The sequence below is a fragment of the Maniola hyperantus genome, chromosome 10, assembly GCF_902806685.2.
Source record: "Maniola hyperantus chromosome 10, iAphHyp1.2, whole genome shotgun sequence".
In the NCBI taxonomy this organism is placed as follows: Eukaryota; Metazoa; Arthropoda; class Insecta; order Lepidoptera; family Nymphalidae; genus Maniola; species Maniola hyperantus.
In genome coordinates this window covers 11,169,091-11,176,898 of record NC_048545.1, presented here as the reverse complement: position 1 = coordinate 11,176,898, position 7,808 = coordinate 11,169,091, and the positions used below count along the sequence as shown (strand labels likewise).

Sequence of the window (7,808 nt, the reverse complement as noted above, 5' to 3'; positions counted from 1 at the left end):
TTCATTTCATTACTTTACCTACCTGAAACTTCTTTCACATCTTCCTAAGGTAAACTGGCATATATAAGGTCCTCAAACCTCAAGTCGCCCTTGTGGTTTTACTTTTTAAGGATCCTTAAAATTTCTCAATAGTCTTTCTTAGTGAGGGTCTATAAAAATGCAGGATACATAGATACAAAATTTTAAGTTTCTAGGACCACCAGCTTAGGCTATTTCGACAGTGCGTTGTCTATTACAGTTTAATATTATGTTTAAAGAAGTTAATAAAGTATTATCGTGCTTCTTCAATTTAAAAAAAAATAGCTTTACTACTCTTGACTGTATTAATAGAGATTTGGCTTTATCACAATTACTAGCTGATGCCCGCGACTTCGTCCACGTGGATTTACATTTTACAAAATCCCGCGGGAACTCTTTGATTTTCCGGGATAAATAGTAGCTCATGGATTAACTCCAGGGTATAATTTATCTCCATTCCAAATTTCATCCAAATCTGTGCAGCCGGTTTTTCGTGACTGAGTAACAAACATCCAAACATTCACACTTTCACATTTAAAATATTAGTAGGATTAATACAATGTTTAAATCATCTCATTCGAAGTACTTGACATTATCTTCTATCAACCATATTTCATTTTTGTTATTTTGTGTATTGTCTAAAAGTTTTCTGTCTATCACTCAGAATAAGGACTGTTAGAAGTAGCCCTATTGTGACACTTACTGTTAGAGCGAGATAGCTAAATGCATTTAAGCTCTTGTTAGAACGAGACAAAATGATTATGTTTTGTCCTTATCACCGTGGCCACTTTTTTTGTTTGTCAAAATGTATTTGTACGTGAGTATTTGACAAACAACGTGAAGTGTAGAAGGAATGACATTTCACAAGTAAGAAAATCTGCTTGAGCGAGAGGGACTGAGGGGGCCACGCTAGTTGCAAATCTTGACATATCTGTGGTCTATCATAATTCAAAATTGTACTGTAGTGTGTCAATGTCATCTAACCTATCACTATCAATCTTATTATTTCCACCACAGATTACGACCTGGTGGAGGAATATTGGGACTCGCTGGTAGAGTATGAAGGGGCGACGTTGGCTGCTCGTGACATCTGGCAGCACGTTCAACCCCTGTACCTAAAGTTGCATAAGTATGTTACTCTGAGGCTCCGAGGTGCAGAAGAAGTTGGGAAACCACTGCCTGTGCATTTATTCAGTAAGTTTTACTTTAGCAACAGCATTGTCAGGGCTCCTCTATGGTCCTGTACCTATTTGGCTTAGCTGAAGATATGATACGTTGTAGTATAATTTATTAAGGCGTTACTAAGCCTATGGAAGGACGTACGAGCCAGCAGGGCACTGCCATAGCTATTTCTATATAAATTCTACACCAATGTCTTAAATCGTTGCCAGTTGATTTTTTATTATGATGTGGCGGTTGCCACAATTGCAACTAGATGGCGCTATTCAATCGATAGCATATCATGACGTAATTCAGAACAAATGTATCGTCGCCAGTACTCGCACTAACGGAGTTTTCTGCAATTTGGACTATATTAAAATACAACCGTCGGCCCAGCTGGCGCTACCGAGCACAACCAACCGCTTCGGTGGGAGATCTCCCTTTTGGTACGGTCAAGCAAGCATACCGCTCCCGTACAATAATTATGTTGGTGTTTCATTTTGTAGAAATATGAAGAAGTGAACGAATTATCTCGTCCAAGCTTACATCTTATCACACTTAGTAACTCTATGCAAGACATACTGTCCATGATTGGAAAATAGTTATACAGATTTTCAGGTCATTTTTATAAGGGATTTTCACGAACTCGATCGGTATTTGTTGATTTTTAACCGACTTCCAAAAAGGGGTAGTTCTCAATTCAGCCCGTTTTTTTATTAGAAAATTTTAATACTTGTAAAGAGTTAGCAATGAAATACGGTAGGTATCTGTACAATATTTATGACCTATAAAATAATTCAATTATCATCGTTTCCCATTTCCAAGTTTTATTCCACAATAAAACCATTGTACGTGCGGCTCTTAGGATCCAGTCTAACAAAGGAATCGATTCTACGTGAAAATTTAATTCCACAGGATCTCTCACGGGGGATGACTGGTCTAATCTAATCGAGAGTTTACTACCTAAATATCCAGATATATATCAAAAGGTCCACGCCAATATTCAACTTAAGGTATGATTCTCAATATCTTTTTTTTAAATGCAGGATATATTATAGACTTCAATTTAATGACCATACATGTAATGAAACGTAGATACATTGAGTGTGTTCTAGAACATTTTTGTGGTGTTGCGTGTTGGTTGTATGTGTACCTTGCTTTTCCTGCTTTAGTGGGAGGGCGGATGGTGCATACTGCATTCTGCAAGTTGTATCATACCAAATCTGTTTTTATAGATTATTGCAAATTAAGCTTGTGGTTCCTTGTATGTCAGTTTTATCAAACCCAGCTTGTACCCCTTAGGTTTCTGCATGGTATCGTACCCGAACACTAGTTCACTTGGGGTACGGATTTGCGAGTAGAAAGGTAAATGGTCAAACCGAACCTCCTACCTGACTAATTTAGAAATTTGACCTAGACGATATCCTCACCAGGACCTCTTATTTACAAAGCCGCTACCCCAGAGAATTTGTCGAAAAACGTTTTCACCTATATTTACCTTTGCAGGATATAGGAGGATTAAACGCATACAGGGAAGCAAACAATTTACTCAGACAGTTAAATTTAGGCGAAGTCCCCAACGATATCTTAACAGAATCAGCCTTCAACGGCACTTGTCCTCCAACTATAGTAGACTGGTGCCAACCCAATAAACTGAGATTTATATCGTGCAAAGATGTCAGCATTCAGAACTATATGGACGCGCACGAGACAGCCACGAAGATAAGATTCAAAATAACAACGGCTCTACACAGCAATAACACTTATATTTGAGAGAAGCTCCACGTTATTCAGGTATCATTAATTTGTTATTGAGCGACAATGTGCCCTGCCCATTGCCACTTCAGTTTCGCAACTCGTTGAGCTACGTCAGTTCCTTTAGTTCTCCTACGGATCTCCTCATTTCTGATTTGATCACGTAGAGAAACTCCAAGCATGGTGGGCAGGGCGCATAGTTCGTAAAACCGATAGACGTTGAGGTCCCTGGTGCTGGAATGGCGACCTCGCACCGGAACACACAGTGTTTGAAGACTCCAAACTAGGTGGATGGACGACATCAGACGAGTCACAGGGAGCCGCTGGATTCAGGCGACGTAAGACCGTGGCGTGTGGAAAACCCTACAAGAGACCTATGTCCAGCGGTGGATGTCTATCGGTTGATGATGATTGATGAGCGACAATGGCGTCGCGAGTCACGACGCGTGGCACCTTTGACGCTTGCTATTTCATAATAACCACAAATCACGAAGGACTACCTTTTGTGCTTTTGTGAACAGTCTCACACTGGAACTCCTTGTCAAGATAGGAGCTTCTTTAGGGGACCTTTTGTTATATTCAACCTTGAAGCAGCTTCAAGGTTGAATATGACAAATGTCGTCTGAATGGTCCCCTAAAGAAGCCCTTTTCTTGATTGTGTATTCCGTTGTTAATGTCAGTCTTTTGTTTTTCACAGCTATTTATGAAGCGGTGCCAGGTTTTGTATCGCTTCTGTCACTGAACCCTCATACGCTTGATCGGGCAGGACTATATCCTCTGGAAAGATTTAATTACAATATTAACCATCACCGCCTGGTCTTACAGCTTATCATTGCATTGAGAGATTTGCCCAAGTAAGTAAGAAATCTCTGTTTAGAGATAAGCATTTCCAATGTAAACTTAATTTATTATTACTTTGTAACTACAATTTTTGGTACATGAATAATAAAAATAAATAAATAACCACTGATCCAATTTTTTGACTGTGATTCTTCTTGATAATATTGATAAGTAAAGAGTCCAGAAAGGGTTAACAAGCTTTATTAAATATCTAATCAATTACTATGCAATATGTCGAACTGAAACGCTAGATTGCTTGACGTTAATATGACTTTTCTGGTAAGTAGAGTCTTAAACTAGCCTTATTTATAAAGACGACACCTGCGACGATTTGGAAGTTTAAATCCCCAAATTGACTCATCCTGGAATCCATAGCTCACTTTAGTGAGATGGAGGTCATCGAATAAAATAATAATAGTTTTCTTTTTTTCTTTTTCATGATTATCTTTACTTCTCTATCTCTTTTTCAGATTAAATTATTATTTGGCAATAGATGAATGGAGAATAAAAGTCCTGATGGGTCAAATTCCTTTATCAAAAGTAGAAGACAGTTGGAGCGAGTTCAGGAGAAACTTTTCTCTAATAGAATCCTCAAGCTCTGACATTCTTGGAGATCCATATGTTTTGTTTAACAAGCCATATATCGGGTAAGAAAGAGCACCTATATAATTTTCATAGAAATGTGAATGTTTGTGAGCTTGCCTGTTAGTCTGTTACCTTTCACGGCTCAACCCCTATATTGGTCATGAAGTGTGAAGATCCTGGAGATGGGCAAAGGATACTATGAATTTTAAATTTCTAAATTCACGCAGACAAAGACGTACAAGCAAGTTACCTTCATGAAATTTCGTTCTATGTTCAAAATAAAGAAAATTGTTATTTTACTTTCAGGAAATTCCTAGGTCTCATATTGAAGTACCAAATCTATCAATCATTTGCCGAAGAGCTAATATCAGATGACTTGGATTTGATCACACATATTTTCCAAAATAATCAACGTCTAATGTGAGTACCCTTAATAGAAAAATATTTGTTAATGTAATAAAACTATAGTTATCTGAAATTTTGAATTTTTTTCTTTTCAGTGATGTCATGATGCAGGGTTTTAGCGTCTCATGGCCTGAAATGATCAGTGATCTATTGGTAAAACGTGAAAATGGACTAGAATACAATGCACTCACGGATTACTTTAGACTGTTAGACGAATATTTGGATAACCAATTAGACCCAGCAAATGATCATTCTGTCGAGGATTACAACGAACCTCCTCCCGAAGTTGATTTACAAGAAAATGAAATTCCCGAAGAAACCAGCCTACCAAAATCTGAGGATGGAAATGAAAAGAAAGATGTTCCTCTAAGAAAAACTCACGATGACATCCTTGATAATATTATAGAGACTGAAGAAGATTCGAACTCTAAATATGAAACGTCTACTGTGGGTGTCTTGGAAATTAAGAATCCAGTAGCAGCCGGGGACCAAAGTGATGCTCAAAATCCCAAAGAAGCTTCATACAACGTTTACTGGTGGATCGGAGTTGCTGTTGCGCTTGCAGTCGTTGTAATATTAGTAGCAATAATTGCTAGAAAGCGACAGAGCCATAGAAAACAACTAGAGAAACAAAGAAGAAGACAGACCCCTGATTTGAAGAATATCGGTTCTAAAGGTGGAGCCGATATAAATTGTTCAGGACACTAGTGAATTTGTGCCAATACGATTTATGAGGAGTGTAGAGTACAAATGTGTTGATGGTTAAATGTTTTATGTTTTGATTTTAATGTGCTTAATTTGGTTTAGATTAATTGGTGTAAAAGTGGATTATTTATTCTTACTCTATGGTGCTGTATCTTTTATAGATTCCGTTTCAACTGTTGCATTTATGTTTGTCTTTAGTTCAATGTGTGTTTGTGCGTTTGTTTCTATTGCAACTGTAAAAATATTCTTAGATAGTGAAGATGAAAAAAATATTTTTGTACATATCACAATTTGAAAAAATATAGTAAGTTTTAATAATGGTTACCAATTGTGTACGATAGGTGTAAATTCTAGTTAGATGTAATTTCGCCGTGCCTTAAGCGTTTCAATTTCGTATAAGTAAAGAAATATTATATTAAAGGAAACGATCAAATTTGTAATTAAATAAGGTAATTTTATAAATCTCTATTTACTCTGCTCTCAAAGACCAAACCATTATCTTTTTATGTGATCTTATTTATTTACTTACTAACATTTTTATTGTTTTAACTAGATTATTTATTTTAAAGAATTAGGACAACCCAGGTATTTAATAATATTATTTTTGTTATTATTAGTGTTCACACTAAGTGCGGCAACTTCGCAAGGCTTTGCTTTGCCAATTAGCATGGCCGAATCATATTCACATCACATACATCACAGTCTCGGTCGTACAACTACAAAGCAATGCTTTGACAGGCTGTCGCATTCAATGTAGACCTATATAACTATTGATGCATTTTAATTATTTTAATTGTTAGATTACTAACTCTCGTTAGTAAGCATGATATAACAAATTTGTCTCAGAATTCGATAAAAGGAGTAAAAAATAAATGTTTTAAATAAATCTTCAGTTGTTTCATTTCCAAGTTTTACATAATTCTTTGGTATGTGATTCGTCAGTGCTTGTTGCACTAATGCAACTTATTTTATTTTTGTGTCATCCTATCGAAATGGACCTAGACTGATAGTACTATCATTTCCATCATTTTCAGAATCGACCTAATGACCTATAGTCGTGGTCCAAGTCTCACAGGACGCGCCCTTAGGAAGAAGACGTTACCCTCCAGTCTATCCAATTGTTTATTCGAGCCCTAGGGCTCACCCCCAGGTGGATCTCCGCGCTCGCCACCCCACCCCATTGACACTATAGCGGCCAGTAGGGCCTACGCAGCATACTCAATCCATCTCTATGCTCAATCCGAAACATTGCGATTGACATAACAAACTTAGGACAAGCGCAGACGGAGCGCGCCGAGTAATAGCGAATGGTGTCGAGGCTTGGCGAATGGCAATGAGTAAGTATGTTATACCATAATGAAGTGTACCGTAGGTCGTAAGTATGTTTCTACCAATATTCTTATTTAGATTGACAGTAGAATAATTTAGAAAAAATCTCCATTCGATCCACCCAGGGCATTACAAAGTTTCCATTTATCCATCACTAAGTTAAATTATTATACAAATTAAATAAGTAGGTATCAGATTCTATAAAGTTATTCTATTTATTATTTGCGACTTATTTGTTGTTTCAAAGTAGGTTAATGTCTTAGGGTCTTATCACACTGGCGATTTGCAAACGTCTTTCGAGCGAGAAACTTAAGTTGCTTGGTGCGAAAACGCAGCGCGTTTGTGGCAATGATCACGGCATACGGCAATCTATAAATTCAATAGTATTCGATTTCTAAGCAATCGATAACAATATTCGATTTCTAAATAATACTAAGCAAAGAAAATCTATTAGTGAATCTAATCCATTTTTTTTTTTACTTCAAAAAAAAGGAGGAGGTTCTCAATTCGTCGGAATCTTTTTTTTAAGTGAATTTTAGACTATATTTTGGCATTTGTTTCTCATAATGTACAACAAAGGTAAGACAATTAATCTACTTTAGCCAAGAATTATCAAACATTATGGTCTGAATGGCCGTAGCCAGGAATTGATTTCGGAGGGGGTTTTCCTTTCGGGGAGGAAAAACTGTTGCTCGACTTGATGGGTGGACACAACAAGACGACGCCACTAGACGACACCACTGGCACAAACACCTTATGTAAATTAATTAATAACCTTATGTTAATAATAATGTTGGAAATACAGTCCTGTCTACCTACCTATAATACCTATTCTCGGCGCTTCCTTCGCTAATCACCTAGCTGTAATTACGCTTTAACAATTAAATAGGTACCTACCTACTCACTTGAATACATTACAACTTTTAAAAAAGGTATATCTACAACCAGGTACCTACCTAAAATATAATAATACCTATATGCCTACTCTTATTTGCTATCTGGTAATAGAA

At 36.9% G+C, this 7,808-nt stretch overlaps 1 pseudogene; it reads left to right on the top strand.

Moving 5' to 3' along the window:
• The first annotated feature begins 1,007 nt into the window (after positions 1-1,007).
• Positions 1,008-6,357, top strand: LOC117986132 (angiotensin-converting enzyme-like; annotated as a pseudogene).
• The last annotated feature ends 1,451 nt before the right edge of the window (positions 6,358-7,808 follow it).